This window comes from Phaenicophaeus curvirostris, chromosome 3 (assembly GCF_032191515.1).
Source record: "Phaenicophaeus curvirostris isolate KB17595 chromosome 3, BPBGC_Pcur_1.0, whole genome shotgun sequence".
Lineage (NCBI taxonomy): Eukaryota > Metazoa > Chordata > Aves > Cuculiformes > Cuculidae > Phaenicophaeus > Phaenicophaeus curvirostris.
Window position 1 is genome coordinate 89,221,626 of NC_091394.1, and position 16,319 is coordinate 89,237,944.

Genomic DNA, 16,319 nt, shown 5'->3' on the forward strand with positions numbered 1-16,319 from the left:
ACCTCTTATTTTCAATAGATCAAAATACTTTGTACTCCTTGGCCTAAAATGTTATGGAAAAACAATGAAATACTCTACAAGCAAAGGCACCTAAGGAAGTGTTTACCAGTTGGTAGTATCTTCTCGCAGCCTTAACAGAGAACTCCCTTCTTCAGATTGCCGATGCAGCAGCTTGTCTTCAGAATCTGAACAGATAGAAGAATCCCATTAAATATAAACAATACACAGTACTTCAATTACATAAACCAGTGCCAGGGGTAAGACAAAGCTAATCCCACAGTGCCAAGGAACCTGCATAATTCTTTTGGAATGCAAATAAAACATGACGATTTCAAAAACACTTGAGATTTTATGGAAATGACATTACAAGCAAATGGAAAGGCATCCCTGCAAACTCTTCTGTGAGTCAGTAAAGCAATTAGCTATCTACGATCACAAGCAACAGAAATAGAGCACTGCATCTCAGCACTACTGAGTTACATTACACATAGTTACAGCACAAAATAGAGCATAGAGTTAATCTCTGCACTACTGAGCCAAGTTACACATAGCTGCGGCAGAAAAAAGTAGATCTTGCTTCAAGTTTTATTTACTGTGCAATATATATTGCACACAGGGAAAAATGTTTCACTGCTACCGTCATCGTAAGTTAAAGACAAATTTGGCCAATGGCAGCTTTCATCTTTATGAACTTACTCTAGGATTACTGATTTCCTGCTTCAAAACTAAGTTTCTGGTTTAGAAAATTAGTATTTGCCTAGTCAGACAGAATAGCATTTCCTACGGAAATGCGGCACTGAGATCTATTGCAAGCCTTCTAAGGGTCTTTGAGTTCAGCTGGAGTAGATTTATGCAGCGAACAGTCTACCCTTTTTTGTACAGTAACAGGATGATGAGCTGGCCCAAATCAGCACCTTCCTGTAGTGGTGAAAGGTTCATAAGTCTTCTTCATCTGGGGTTTTGTAGGCTGCTTCTGCCTCAGGGATTTCTGCTAATTTACATACTTGAGTGTCATCAATTAACCCGTCTCCAGTAAAACCACTGTTGTTCTACTTCAGATATTGTTCCTGGCATCAGAATCCACCCTGTCAATATGTCATATCTCAAGGTTTCTTATAAAGCGATCTTTCTGTTTCGTATTACAGTTCTCTTTCTGCTTCTACAGCAAAGTCAACCACATTCTGCAAAGCATCTGTTTTTAGCATAAACTTGTTTTAGAAATACAAAATCCCTGTCATGTCATTGCAAATCCAGCTGAAGAGGCATGAAATATTCAGCATTAATTTGTATTTAATCAGCTATCAGCAGCTTCTCTTACAGCACATAATCCTGATTAACAAGCATTTAACAAAAAATATGCTGCTTTGCAGTGAAATTTCAAATCACAAAGGCCATAGTATTTCTGGTTTGTCCCAGCTTGGGAAGAGTGGAGGGAAGAGCTATGCAGTACTGAGGCTGGGGGATAATTTTAGTCACAGTGAAAACTATCATCAAAAGATACCATCCATTCCCTCCTCCTGGTTCTGCAAAAGAAAACCTCATGACCTGAACACCACAGCTAGGAGAAGAGGAGAAGGCAAGGACTCTGCACCACCGTGCAAAATTTAGTTAAATAAAATCACGGAATCCTCTTTGCAGCTACACTGAAGCAAACAGTTGCAACACAGCATTCAAAAATAAAACCCAAAATAGAGTAAAGTTAGTCAATGATAACCTTTGCCAATTTGTGCCAAGGCAGCATCTAAGATAAGCAGGTGCCTGGAAAATTGATGCGTCTGTTTTTTCCGGCAAGTGCTGCTGTATGAAGCACTAGTTCTCTTTCTTGCAGAAAGGGAAATCTAAAAACATCCAAGATGCCTTATTTACGTTATCACAGCACAGGCTTTGTTTTCAGAGTTGTTCTACTACTCTATTTTAGTTCCTTCCATTCATGGTCCTCTTGCCAAGCAACTCAGTAAGGTTAACATTAAAGACTTCTGAATGGAAACCATAAGGTCTTATACTCAAATTGCTTGATGAGTCGCTGAGCAGAGCAGCACTGTCACTGCCTACAGCCTGGTAATAAGATTTGAAAGTTCTGCTGGCTGAGCAACCATTTGTGCAATTGCAACATGTGCAATTTCCTTCCACACTCACAACAAAAATACTTCCTTCTACCCTGCTGCACTACACTATGAAAAGCTTCTCAGTATCAAGAGAATGGATTTTTTTGAAGCATGACTGTTCATTTCATTAAATGGAGAACTCGTTACACCAGACCAACTCCTGTATCATCACACTGCCAAATTGGAATGTTTAAACCTCCTCATAACCACCTGATGTAGCACACAGGATTCTGTTTTACTGAGAGCAGCCTGCTGGAGACCCTTCCGTCCCTGCAGTCCCACACAACTCCACACTGCTCCCTCTTCGGGCTGTTCAGCATCTCTCATGACAACCCACTCCTGCAGACTTGGAGGGAAGCAAGTGCCAGCAGCCACAGCTGCACAGCAATTCTAGATGAGAAGAGTCAATCTGGCAGAACAGCAATAGGTATAGTGGGCTGGAGGGACCATGGAAACACCCTCATGCCAAGGAACACTGGAATCTGCCAGTGCTGGGCAGCAAGCAACAACTGGTGTGACAGGAGGAACTAGAAAGAGGCTGCTACACAGGTGAGCTGGACAGGAGCAAGGGGCAGCACTGGACATCAAAAGGTCCAGGGTGCTAAAGTGGTGTCACGCATGGAAAGCTGCAGAGAAGCGGTCCCTGTGGAAGACATCCCTAGCTTTCAAGGCAACAGTCCCTTATATATGTTCTAGATTAATTTGGTTCAGTTGATAAAATCTGTCAAGAGAGGTTTTTTTTCTTCTTAGATAACGGATTCCCAAACTGTAACCTACAGTATAAATAAAACAGCTGAGAAAAATAAGCTGCCATTTTAGTTTTCAGTCAATATTTGTTCAAAAATTGATTTCTTTTTTTTTACTTCAATAGAATGCTGTGGAGCAAATTAACATTATTTCTTTGACAGGCTAATGAGAATAGCGGGTAAACAACAGAACAGCAAGTCCATTCTCAGAAGACACCCTTGCTTGCCTTCCACACACTGTGCTGGTACAGCTTTTAAGGAAGATGAACACAAAGAAGGAAGAAGACAATAAACTTACTTGTTCCTGATAAATCAGGGAGACTTCATCTATTCAGTTAAGTGACCAACCCTTACTTCCTTAGTTTTGTCACTTAAGGGGAAGGTGGAATTAAACTTTGAAGTACAGCACTTGATTAAATCTTGTTCTCCATACACAATTTATGCTCAAGAAAACTATTAACCATAAAGACACAAAGAGTTTTCTGTAAATCACTGTTTTGATTTTCTGTGGCATATGTTTCAACACGCAGAATCACAGCCACTCCTTCTCAGGCCTCTAAGTTCTGCACTCAATTGAGCTACAGGGAAAAACACTTTTGAGAAATTAATTGATGGCTACATAATCAGCAGAGAATGGTAAAGTCAGTAACACAGGGATTATAGTTGTTACTGAAAGATTCAGTGTAATTCCATGTGAGAGAGTTTGCTGAAAAATACTGTGGCAAAACAGCCAGTTGTTGCCGGACACAGCAGTTTCGAGGTAGGGGCTTCAGGTTATCTTAAATAATTTTCCAGCCCTTCACCACCAGGAAAGCAAGGCTGCCATTCAAAGCCCAGGTAAGCTCTGTGTCAGAACTGGCTCTAAGTCTTCACCATCAGTTAACAGGGATAACTCAGGGCTGAGATGTAGAGGAAAACTGAAGTCAAGATATCCCTTGAAATTCCGTACAGACTCTCGACTGCCAACACAATAATCTGCACTCCACTTCTCTGCCCTGTTCCAGGCAGATACTTCCCTCCCAATGACACTACTGAGGTGATTATCTGGGGTGGCCCGAGATGCCATTTTACTTCCTCTCTGACTGGTAACTTGTGCAGCATCTTCAAAAGCAGAGAGAGAAGCTTAGATTTCACAACTTAATACTTATGAATTACATTTAAAATCATGTTCCACACAATCTTTGCTGTGCTTGACTTCACTTGGCCCAAAACACAGAAAGCACTGAAGAAACAGCAACGGGGATTTAAGGTGATGTATCCTCCCCAACAGAGATCACAACAGACTGATAGTGACAATAGCCCATCAACAGGTTAAGACATACCTGACAAGCATACAAAAGAAGTTAAAAAAATAATGAAGATCCATAGAGTTAACCAAGCGTCAGAAGACTAATGGCAGCTTATAGAGAATTCTGATGCCAGACATAAGGCAGCACACAAACTAACCACTCAAAATAATCCTTGCAGAGCTTCTGATAGACTACTCTTCATTACCATGCAGCCATGAAAACAAGAGGTAGGAAGCAACAACATCCAGTGTCCCACAAAAATGGGCAAATCTATAAATACTAGGATGCACAAAGATAGATCTATGGTAAATAAAAGTTTGAGATTTTATCTTACACTAAAATGGCGCAGACTACTTTTTCCCTCACCAATATATACTACCAAAACTTTAATTTCCAGTTGAAAAAGGAATTCTCCTCTAATTTGAGGAACTGATGGTCAGTGAGCTATTAAAAAGTACCCAGCAGTTTACTTCTACAGAATTGAAAAGGTGAGTTCTTATACCTTTATTTTCAGGACAACATTGAAGCTGAGAGTTTAAGATCAAAGTGGTACTAAAACTCCATAGTTTGAGCTTCAACTCTACATCACAGAGTTCATAACAATGCTGTAACGCCTTACAACCTTGTAACTATTTGCTTCCAGAAGACTGCCCAGCTCTGCTCCCATGTAACACCATTGAATCTGTCAGATAAGTAATTTCATGTTGAAAATAGAGTATTTTCATCATTCACCAGAACATCAGTTAGAGGACTTCAATGCGACCTTCTACACTGGTTTGAGATGGAAAGCATCAAAACACATTAATGCACTAGAAGTTAATTTTGTGTGTAAATGAAGATTGTCCAGTTTAGAGTTGCAAGGACAGAGACGGAAAAGACTCACACACAACCTTCTGTTATCCTTACAGAAAACTTTTGGCACAGGTTGTATTATCAGTCCAACACAACACATCCATTTAAGTGTAACTTACCAAACAGAACACTGCCCAGTTTTTCTTCTGTTAATTACTCCAAAGTCACAGAAGTATTTCCAACTCTGAACACTTTTTCTCCTGTCAGTGACTTATCTCAGCTTTTGAACACCAGACTTGATATTTCGAGCTCAGTGGTGTTGCATAGTTTAACAACTTCCCATGAAAATACAGGTTTTCAAAACAACTTTAAGCATTAGAGGGACTGAATCTTAGGAGCTTTTTTGAAGTATTATTAATTACAGTTGGGAACAGTGTGTGCTGCAGATCCAGGGAAGTTTGCTCACACTTCTAACTGACAGGAGATCATTTGTTACTGTCAAGCCTCCATTCACCCAGCTTTTTAGAGCTCAGGAGACTATGCCTGTATTTACTGTAAATGCAGCAGTAGGAACAATGCAGCTCTTACGTAAAAGAGAGAACCAGAACTGCTAAATACCTATTCCATTAAACCATACTGTCAACCATACATACCCCTCTGTTTCAAACACAGATGTGCAAGCGCAAGCAAAACTGTACTGACTGCAATCATTTGAATACCCTAATATAAAAGACTGACTGTTCGACAATGGGAAGTCAAGAATGTATTTGATGCAGGGTGTAAATCTTAACCAATGTTTCCTTCAGTTCCTCTTTAAAGCAGAGCAACTCCTTTGAGAGTGACTCAAGTCCTTAGAGTGACTCAACTCGAACATGAAGAGGCAAGTCTTGAATGACGTTCTCCAGATTAGTTATGGAACATGTTTCCATAGCAGGGTGAAAAGGGCAAGTACACACAGTTACACACTGACTAGATGTGACTTGGATGTTGGGATCAAGAGCACCCTGATGAAGTTCGCAGACAACACCAAGTTCGGCAAAGAGGTTGACACTCTAGAGGGAAAACCGACCCTCCAGAAAGACCTGGACAGGCTGGAAGAGTGAGATAACAGGAACCTTATGAAGTTCAACACACAATCTTTGCAAAAGCTCTGATAATTCTGGCAATCAGACATCAGAAGCAAGTTGTTGATATGTATGCTTTGAGTCGTAAACTTTTAGCCATATAGAGAAACAGGCACAACTTGGAAGATTCCTTCATTAATGAAGTACAGATGCCACGTATCTTTTGACCTCAGATCTCAGTTAAAATGCTTGCTCCTTGAATATGCTACGCCTGACCAAGGGACTGAATTACACTGCAGAAACACTGTAGAAAAGTCCTAATTTTTCTGCTCTCTAGAGGCACAAGTAAAAGAAGGTCTCTGTGCAACCAGAACCAGCAGATCAGTAGGACTGCTTTTGAAGAGTCTACTTTAATGGTCAAAGTTATGAGCAATCTACATAGTTTTCAATAAGTTAAGGCTTGTAACGAGACGAGAGAAGCTGCATAACCCTACTCCAAGAACAGTTTGAAATTTCCATTGGACTAAGAGTTATTGTAAGCAAAGAAAACCTGAAGACTTACCTACTCTATAAAAATTTTCTCACCATGTTCTGCTGTTTTTAGTCTTTCCTTGATCCACCCCTTAAAACCCTATTCATAAAGTGTCCCAGCTGCAGCTGAACGAGGCACCAGCCTGGCTCACAAGCAGATGTTGAGTTCAAGGCTCTTCAAAGGGAGATTAGAATTCGGTTTCCCTTATGGTACACTTGGTAGTTTATTATGCCAAAGAGTCTGCCATTTAAAAACTCTGAAGGGGGAGGAGGATGCTATGAAGCCACGGATCTGGATAGATGGTCAACAGATCCCTTTTTTCTTGTTTCCTAATCAGCTGGATTTAGACAAGCTTGTTATCTAAGTCCACAGAGAGGCAGGCATTACTTCCAGTTCTGAGACATGTTTACAGTATCTGACTTTCTCTATCTGATCCATAAATAGTTTAAGCTCTCAGCTTAAACAGTCTGAATGATCCTTTTAGGATCCAATATTTACTTAAAAAAAAAAAAGCTGCTGCAGAGCTTATGTTTGAGACCTTGAGTAGGAATTCTCACCATTAGAAGGTCATCTGCAGACTATGTCAGCTTTTATGTCCGCTTCTCACTCGCGAGATATTAAAGGCAACTGGACTCCTCTTTCTGCACAGGAAATCTGATGATCTCCAAGCCATTCTCACACTCCCACACCCTCCCATTTAGGTCTGTACCAAAAGAGCACAAGATCTTTTTCAAAGTGTGCCTGCAGATGCCATCATCTCCAGAGGCATTTTTCCTACACTTAATGTGCATGTTACAACCTCAGTCAAAAATAGGAACACAATTTTTCTACATACCCAGCATTTGGAGTAACAAAGGAAGCATTTGAAAGCGAGTCTTATGTTTTTCTGCTGAAATGAGCTAACAAACCAACATTCAAATAGTCACATACATGTTCTAGAGACTGCAACAAGGGAGTCACTTATCCTTTTCAAATCAAACCTTACCTTGGAACAGCAGTCAAGAAGAAGAAATAGCCCTACTTTTATTTAGGGACCTGTCACACTGCAAAGCTTTTATTGCTACTTTAAGAAAGTAGCAATAGAAAGTCTTACTTGAAGACTAACAGATCCTGAAGTATTCCTTCCCATGACAAAATACAGCCACAAAACGAAACTATATACATACATGAAACAAAGGTGCTGTACCACGTAAAATCCGCATAATCACATAAAATTCACACAGTAGAGCCATGCCTAGCATAACTCCCGTAAACACAAAGTTGCTGTACATAAGTAAAACTCCAACAGACATGCATACACAGCAGCATCCCTTCATCCACTTGCCATCAAGTCTGCAAGTGGATGCAAACACATACAGGAGTATCATCAGTACAAGCACGGCACATACTTGCAGGCAATGAGACAAAGTCCTAGGACGACTTCAAGAGTAATAGAATAACAGGCATAAATAGCACTAATAAGAGAAACCGCACTTGAAATCAAGCTACCTAGCTTCTGCAATCTGATCTAAAAAAGATTTAGATCAGAGACTCCATCTGCGAAGGGTTTTCAAATCATGTGGCGAGAGTTGTTCTACAGGTGGAACGTGCTTTAGGCTGCTCCTCCACGAGAAAACCACAGGGCCTTACCACATCGTGCAGCCAGATACGAGGTTTACCTTCAACAACATGAACGACAGACTCCCAAGCTCTTCAGAAACACATTATTCAGAAAAGCTTTACATGAATTGCACACCAAAGTCCAGAAGCAAACTCCAGCTTGGCAACAGGTATAAACGAAAGTGCGTCCACATACACCATAGATACATGCCTTCTAGGAAGAAAGTGGATCTGTCACGTGGTGCTACGGTACTTGGCTGTTTGAGGGCTATGATTCAGTGCCTATAGGGTGTACTGGATTTAGTACAGATGCACAAATTAATTGTTCACCACATACCTGTCTGGCTGCTGACGTACACAATTAAAAGCACTCAAAGAAGTTAAACTATTTGCTATAAGAGGATGGATTAAAGCCTTCCTGGCCTTGGGTTCACTCAGCACAACTGCAGAAATCTGTATCATCTCTGTTGTAAGGAGTCTCAGAATAAGTGAAGCTAGTCAACTTGCACGACAGACAGGGTTTAGTTCAAGGCTCATCATGCATAGCATGAGCTAAAACAAACATTACCTACTATGGAATTATTTGCATTGCCATTCATGAACTTCTGCAATTTATCAGGCACATCTCATGTGGCAAAGACACTGCCAAAGAACTGGATGATTTATGGCTGTTCCTACAGCAGAACCTCCTATAGCAGGAATTTTCCAACATACCAGACATTTGCCAGCAATCTCTGTATACTGGAATATGACAAAAAACAAGACAGAGGAAGCAAGAAGACTTACATAATGATAAAGCTCATTAATAAAGACACATTTGTCACTGTGGCTAAACTAGAAAATTACTTTGCTGTACGGTACCGTCATGAGCATCATAAAGTATACTAAAACCAGGCAAAGCACCTTCATAAAGAACAGCGCAAAACCCCTTAGGCTGATCAAGAGGTTTTCAGTAGCTTGTCTTTCACTAAAAATTAATCTGGCTTATAAAGACTTAATAGCAAAACAAATATTAACTTATTCAATGTCTTATCACCCAAATCTAGAAACGGATGTTGGCCTTCTGGGCCTCTTATCTCTCAGGTTTTTGTGGAAATTCAGTTATTTGAATAAAAATACAATTATCAGCAAAAACAGTACAAAAAACCCAGCAACAACTGCAATCTACCAGATCTGAAAGAAAGGTTTTCACTTGGATTTACTTTCAATGTACAACTGCAGAGAAACGAAAGGAGTTTCACAAGGAATGACTAACCTTGCTTTTATCTTAAAAACACGTTTTATTAGGAGTTATTCAATTACAGAAACTCAGTCTAATGTTGCAGTAACTACAGAAACCGTCATTTGATCCCTGCTTTTAACAACTGACTTCCTATTTGCTTTCAGGCAATAAACATTGCTGTAGCTCAATTTCTTATCTGTACCAAGGCAAAACATGCAACACTAAGCACAGCAGGACTTCAGCCAGGTATGCAGTCTTTGAATTCTGCTGCAGCAAGAGCAGGTAAGGGTAGCCTTGGATATATCTTGAAGAGGATAAGTATAGAAGAGGCTGTTTAGTGGCCCTCAAGGCAGTCAGTGAGAATACACTGGATGAAGCACACAGGCAGAGTACCTCTGAAATCTCTGTGCTACTTCAAACTATCAAGAGGAGCTGCTGAATCAGTGCAGACCAAAAATCAGATATGACATTCCTATCTGGCTAATATTTGTGTTAATCTCTCATACACCAACCTGAAAAATAATGGAAGTTACTGTTTTACTGTTGAAAACATGAACTTCTTCAGCCTTCCAAACAGCAAGGAGTTAACTACTCATTGAGATTGTCCAGTATAATTCTGGATGTAAAAAACAATAACTTCACTATGTTAAATACGGTTCTGCTGTGAAATCTTGTATTGGATATTTTGAATCAAAAAAACATCATGTAGGTGTTCCAAATTGCTGATCAGGTTATCCTTTCAGAGAGATTACATATAAACATAAGTAAAAAAAGGAAAAGATGCACACGTTAAACACAACTTGCTTCAGGAAAACTGACATCCAAGTCAACCGACTGCAACACAGGTCATTGTGGGATTACTACAGAGGAGTGTTATGAGATGTCCTGTAGTTAAAATGTACTCATTAAAAAGCAACACTGAACTTGCAGTAGGGTAAATTTCTACGATAAAAAATGAGGGTACAAGTACAATTTAAATTCTACCAGGTGTACTTAAACAGAACTTAAAGAAAAAACTGCTGCCATGCCTCAGATTCTAAGATAAATTTGTGGTCTTGATGATGCAGAGCTAGACTCAAACCACTAACAGGATCTACCAAATTATCAAGAGTCTGAAGAATAAACCACGCCTGGAAAAGTACAATCAGTTTCTTGGTTAGTTGGTCAGCCAGAGTATCCTCCAAGATCACGAAAACCACACTTATGACACAACTGATAACACATACAGACACCAAAAAGTTAGAGGAGTTCATGAGAATGTGGAAGAGGAGTGTTCTCAAAGACCCTAGGTAGGGAAACAAGGCTAGTTCAGAAAGGCGGTACCTCTCTAACTCTGGGTTCAATGTCACATTCCTAAGTGATAGCAGAGTATTAGCAGCTACATTGTCATTGTCAACTTTGAAAGCCGCAAATAAAATGTACTGTTTCCACAAGAACTGGCTTCAAAAAAACATCACTTAGAGCATACAGGATTTTCCCTAGATGGTATCACATCCTACTGGTACTGGAAAACAGCACCAAACAGAAAGGACATTGAGGAGAACTAATTCATGCTTGTTGCAAGAAATCCCATATTTTTAAGGCAGTTTCTTGAGCCTCATTCACTGCCTTTGCACACAAATGCAGCACTACAAAAGCAAGTTACAGTAGGAAATTAAACTATGCGGAAGCAATTTTTTCATTATCGTAACCCCCTGTACACACATTATCAATGTTTTGATTATCATAAAGAATTATCAAACAGTATTTTACAGACATTTAGCTTCTGCCATTGAGCACTCTGTCCATAATAGGAAAGAGCTGCTTCAGCACTCACTTATGTCAAGGATCACTGTTCCAAAAAGGTACGCTGGGGTTGTGCCAAGCCACTGAAACAGATTTATTTCAGAAAATACAGCTAAAACCTTTCTGTGAGCCAATAAAAGCTACAACCTAAATGCAGTCAGTCTCAACCTCTTTCCAACTGCAGCTCTTTCTACTTTTTGTCATAAGCCCTTACTCCACGAGGCCAAAGATAGAGAACTCCACTTCCTTTGAGACATTTGGTAAGAGCAGGCAAATGGCAAAGGGGATCATTCCCTGGCACCTAAACTCAAGGAGAACTCATGCTACCTCAGAATGACACAGAAGTTCAAAAGCACAAAAGGTGAAAAGTAGAAGTACACTTAAGTCCAGAGAGGGACAAAAAAACCCTCCAAACAGACCAACCCACTGATGGATTCACCTGACCTATTCGACCCCTCTGAAAGGTTCTGTTGATGGTAAGGTTTTCCATCCAGAGTCACAGTATTCTAGAGTACACTGGGTTGCCATGAAGCTGCTGTCTCACACACACACAAAAGAAAAGCTCTAAAATTCCTCGTTTACACTCAGCCAAGATGTCATACTATAAAATCTATGTGTATCAAAGTTCAGTTGTGTGTCCTAGTAAGTAAACAAAATGCTTAAATACGGGACACACATTTCACATCATATACCATTTCAGCTATTTCCACTGGGGGGGGGACAGGGAGGGAAGTAAAGCGAAGAACCTTGAACAACTCTACACCTCTTTACTCTAAATTTACTCTAAAATTACTCTAAATTTCACTCTGCCACATCAGTACACTTCATGAGTTGACAGTCAGAAATGTGTTCTACAAGACAACATAATAATTTCCTGTCTTAATCTGAATTTATTGCTGCATTTAATCAGAAATCAGAGCTCTCCAAAAGTTTTTAAAACCATAAAATGTTTTGAAAGCTTAAGAACTACCAACGTTTCTAATAAGCTATACCATCTGTGTCACTGTTTATGATTTTGAATCTGTCAATAGCAAATTTCAGCAGCCATCAAGCAGCATGCTTACTCACCCTCAACAGGCTCCTCTGATGGGGAAGCACTGTTATCAGAAATATTCAAACCAATAAAGCCCTCAAAAGCACTGCAACACACTTAAGTGTCACTATAATAAACACCAATCCCTGTGCAGAAGAGCAAAAACTTATTTCTGGCCTGTTTATCCTTTAAAAACACATAGTTGGATATTTTGAGGAAAAATGAGCACTTCTCAAGTGACTGACCTTTAAGACTTGGTTTCCGCTTTCAAAAATTCTAAGCAAGGCTGATTTTCCCTCTTTACAAAATAGATACTCAGAGACTAAAATAGACGCTATTTTAAGTTAAGAGAAATTAAAACCTGTCCATATGCATAGATTTTTTTTTTTTGCATTTCTGAAGGCAAAGAGCAAGCAGTTCCAGATGCTCAGTTTAGTTAGTGAAGACAAAAAACTGTCCTACAATTATTTGAGGAGAAGAGACCAGGCCAAAATAATACAAGTCTGGCATAAAACTGTATGTGAAAGCAAGTCCTCACCCAAAGTTTCATGGGCAAATTATTCAAATATGAAGTCAACTTTAAATTTACCTAAGGTGCTAGGGAGAATGAAGAATTATCTGTAGCTACCAGCCCTGTTCTTATAAATCTGAACTCAGAACTATTCAAAACATTAATTCATACAGCTGTACTTTATTAAGGTTAAGTGCAGGCAAGCTTTCAGCCTACCACTGTTACTTGACTAAAAGGGGAAGTTAAGCAAGACCTAATACCTATTCTGTCAGTCTAAAATAATGTACTTCTGGGTTTTAAAGCGTTCTTTAATTTACACTGCCTTTATATAGCCATACTCAAAAAGAAATGCAGAAAACTATTCTTTATTGGCAAAGTAGTCTTGGCAGTTTGTGCCTTTCCATGGTAGAAAGGAGATAAAAATCAAGGAATGACATTTCTGGATGCTTTCAATGTTGAGATAGCATAACAAATTGTAAAAGCTATCCTCCTGTACACATATGAACAAGCATCTACAAAGTAAAATGAGTGAATTAAATACCTCCTTGTAGGTGAGAGCAGTATTATATCCTAACCTACATACAAAATTAATATTAAATAAACTGGCACAAATGCACAGAATTCAAAGGCAGGCATCAAGGCAAGCAATCCCATGATACTTCTTAATTCACACTGACAGTACAGATTGCTTGTAACAAAGATAACAGGATTATATTTATCTCCAAGTTTTTATTTAAAGTATTTGCCTTCAAAACTTTGATGGGAGGACATCCTTTAATAGGTATTTTCAAGACAGAAAGTCGTTCCTAGCTTAAAGATCTGTTCTGTTATCAGACCTGAAAATGCCCATTTCACCTCCCCACAAAAGAAAGATCAGTTAGCCTGAAAGGCCAGTTTTTCTTTTCCTTAGGTGCTATCTAAAAGCAGGAAGGTTGCTGGAATTTTGTAAGACAGCTACAGACATAACCCCTTCAGGTTCCCCATGAGTAACCTGTCAGTGACAACAGTTTATTGAAGTTGGATTAGTAAGAATTATTGCCACTTCTCTACCAGCCGGATACTGTCAGAAGAAAAGCCTTGAGATACTTAGACTTTAAAACCTAAAATTGAAAACGAACATCATGAACTATAAACACTGACAAAGATTGCTACAAATTTATTTAAGCTTAGAGGGAGATACTAGACAGAGGCAGTAGTCAGAGGTAATATTAACCACTTGATCATCTGTCCCCATTATCTCCCAGGGAAGACAGGAGTATACAGCTTCTATTGCTGTACAACACAAAAAGGTTAGCTGCGAGAAAAAGCAGGAAATTAAAACCAACAACATTATAAAAACCGGAGGGGAGGAAGGCTGTTGTGCCAGGAACACAGTTAGAGCCATGCTAAAAATGAGAAGAGAATTGTAAGTGGTTACAATAGAGCAGCTGTAGTCATGGGTTAGGTAGCAGTCTGTCTTTTTACTGGAGTCAAACTTCCATCAACTTCTGTGTTATGACAGAGGGGTCCTGCCTGTCAGGCATTTGCAGGATTTAATCTCTGTATACATTCACAGCTTTCCTCTGATCAAGCACTAAAAACCATCTCAACTGTTGTTGGTAGGTTAGAGTCAGAACTGCAACTTTTCATCAACTTTCTTTTACTCTACAAGCTTTACCATTCATACAAACAACCGCACTTCAGAGTCATTCTGGCCCCAAGAACACACAGTCCTTAAACTCAAATGCATGATAGTCAGACGACACATCTGTATATAATAGTATTCAGCAGTTTTACTACGCAGGCTTATTAAACACAATTACTCCCAAGAATAAGCAAAGATTTCTATCCCATTTGCCTTGCTCTTTAAAGACTGCAACAGTACCAAGACTTAAGTACTCGGAAGTTCCCTAGAAAAATCAGTTCTACCACCATGACTACTGCACTTATGCAGCAAGACTGTATTATTTTCTGAATTTACAGACCAGAGATTTATTATCAGTGAGCTTTGGTTTAGCTACTTTTTTTTTTTTTTTAACAATCCACCCTATCCTTCATACAGCTGAGCCTGGTCTTAACATAGCTTCCAGCTATACATTGGGAAGAGAAATACTGTCCGCTCTCATGAGATAGTTCCAAACGCAGCCATCTAAAGTCAGATCTAACCAAATGGTGCTTAATCAACACTGAGATATAAAAGAATGAAACACTGTCAGTGTACAACAGAGATGACAGCAAAAAGAATTTGCTGGAATACGTAAATTTTTTTTCATTTCCCCAGACACCATTTACAGTAACACGCCAGTTATTTTAACAGTAGCTAGCACAATAATTCACCATACAGCTGAACAGCAATCATTTCCTGCTCATCATTATACACAGGCACAAAAAACTGCCACTCAGCAAACAAAAGCTCTTTAAGTTGCAAAAAAAGTCATTAGCAAATACTGCTTTTGCAAAGTTACTGGTTTGGTCACATACAAAATTTATGCCAGATTTACACCAACATGTAGTTTAGCATTCTGGGTGGGTTTCTTTGCAAGTATGAAGCCACTACAAAGCTAAACCCCACAACTACCTTTAAATAAAACAGCTTGTTAGAACCATCTGAGGAGGCTACTAATCATCTCCAGAAAAATTTCTTCACCAAAAGGGTTATCAGACTCTGGCACAGGCTGCCCAGGGAGGTGGTTGAGTCACCATCCCTGGATGTATTTAAAAGACAGGTAGATGAGGTGCTCAGGGATATGGTTTAGTAGTGGACAAGTACATCTGGACTTGATGATCTCAAAGGTCCTTCCCAATCAAACAATTCTATGATCTGAAGTTCGCTTTGAGACAGCAAGTCAGTAAAACAAGGTCTTAAATAACAACTGCAGTGCAGAGGAAAGTCACATTTGGAACAGACTTCTGAAAAGATCAGAAATACAAGATTGTTTTGAAAGACATGCGAACCTGAAAATGTTCTGCTCAACTTCTTGGTAGGACTTATTTGATCTTTGGGACATTCAATGTAACTGCCAGCAATAGGTATCCCTGCATTTTTCCAGGCTACTTTCACTAGCAGCACAGTGTCACAATAAAATAACAAGCATAACCAGTATCTAAGGGCAAGTGAAATTCCACCTTTCCTCAGGAGCATCTTATTGACTGCCTTTTGATGACCTTCAGATTAGGGCAAACTGTTCACGGTTTTTAGCTAGAAAAAAAGTCACTTCAATTTTACTATCTGAGCAAGTTCAACTACATGTTTGTGAAACCACTCCTCCTTCACCAATGCTTAAGGAGACTGAAAGCTGCATAAGTGATTAAAAAATTCTCAAGTCCAAAAATTAACCTGTACCACATTGCTCTAAATTGGTCATCTGATTCAGATGAACTATTAATCCTTAACAAAACGAGATGGAAACATGCAATTCAGTCCATGAATGCATAACGCAAAGCCAACACAAAACACCAGATGAGAGAAACATTGAGAAACAGGTTTCTCCAATTCATCTCCTACTGCTGAGAATCACAGAATAGCTTAGGTTGGAAAGGGCCTTCAAAGCAACTAGATCAACCTGGACTAATTGAAGGCATCCCTGTTTATTGCAGGCAGGTTGGACCTTTAAAAGCCTCTTCCAACACAAATCATTCTACAATTCTAGGTTGCTCAGAGC

At 39.4% G+C, this 16,319-nt stretch overlaps 1 protein-coding gene across 4 annotated transcripts in view; it reads right to left on the minus strand.

The window, feature by feature from the left end:
* Positions 1–16,319, minus strand: part of CYRIB (CYFIP related Rac1 interactor B) — a 75,137-nt gene that overhangs the window by 40,765 nt on the left and 18,053 nt on the right. For all 4 annotated transcript variants that reach the window (XM_069854663.1, XM_069854667.1, XM_069854665.1 and 1 more), the window contains exon 2: positions 107–185. The gene's annotated coding sequence lies outside the window, so the exon portion shown is untranslated. The remainder of the gene's footprint in view (positions 1–106; positions 186–16,319) is intronic.